Raw genomic sequence first — 1,346 nt, 5'->3', positions numbered from 1 at the left:
ATAGTCTAGTCTATAGTCTAGTCTATAGTCTAGTCTATAGTCTAGTCTATGGTCTAATCTATAGTCTAGTCTATAGTATAGTCTATAGTCTAGTCTATAGTCTAGTCTTTAGTCTCTTCTATAGTCTAGTCTATAGTCCAGTCTAGTCTAGTCTATTGTCCAGTCTAGTCTAGTCTATTGTCCAGTCTAGTCTATTGTCCAGACTATTTTCTAGTCTATATTTTTGTGTACTGTGGAATCTATAGTCTAGTATATAGCCCAGTCTAGTGGTATAGTCCAATGCACAGGCTAGTCTATGGTCTAGTATATAGTCACCTATTAATAGTCCAGTCTATTGTCTAGTTTGAAGCTTAGTCCCTGGTCTGACTATAGTCTATTTTATATCATCTTCTATAATCTAGTCTATAGTTTAGGCTCTGTAGGTCTATAGTCTTGAGTGTACTTAAGATTTTCTCTGATTTTCGTCATACACTTGAATCCTTCAATTTAATTAAATAATATAAATATATATGTATGTATATATGCAATTTTGGAATTAAATTTCATATTAAAATTAAAATAATGAATATAATAATACTACGCTCTTGAACAACATTTTATGTAGGATCATTGCTTAAGTCTCACCTTTAGTTAAAAATTCCATTTAATAAAATTTATAATAAATGCACATATAAAATTAAAAAAAAATAATATTTAGTACAAGGTCATACACCCACAAACACAACCAACCACACAAGTTAAAAAAATAAATAAATAATAATAAGTTAAACATTAATACATTTCATAAAAGTTATTAACAAAAAAGTGCAATAAAAAAGAACATACTGCAACTGAAAGTGCCTTTGGGAATATTATAGAAAGAAATAACACAGATAGTATAAATACATAAATAAGTACTTAATAGTATATACTTACATAAAATATGAATTTGTATGTATATTAACATACATATGCATATAGTCTTTCTCATGCAACATTCAAGATTGTTTCAAACATTTACATCCGATTAAACAACGTTGTCACTGCAAGAGGTCAATGATGCTGCTTACAGTATAGAAATAAAAGACTCGAGAGAAAAAAAGTGGATTTAAGGATTATTCATTATACTCATCTGTATCTCTGAGATAGATGGGAAATGTCTGATGATTGATTAAACTAAGCACAACAATGTCACTATTAATTCTATACAAACACTTGCATATGGAACGTTTAACCACAGTTTATGAAAAGTGAACAAATTCTTAGTCTAGTCTATAGTCTAGTCTATAGTCTAGTCTATAGTCTAGTCTATAGTCTAGTCTATAGTCTAGTCTATAGTCTAGTCTATAGTCTAGTCTATAGTCTAG

This window comes from Lucilia cuprina, chromosome 6 (genome assembly GCF_022045245.1).
Source record: "Lucilia cuprina isolate Lc7/37 chromosome 6, ASM2204524v1, whole genome shotgun sequence".
Lineage (NCBI taxonomy): Eukaryota > Metazoa > Arthropoda > Insecta > Diptera > Calliphoridae > Lucilia > Lucilia cuprina.
Note: the sequence above shows the minus strand (reverse complement) of the source record.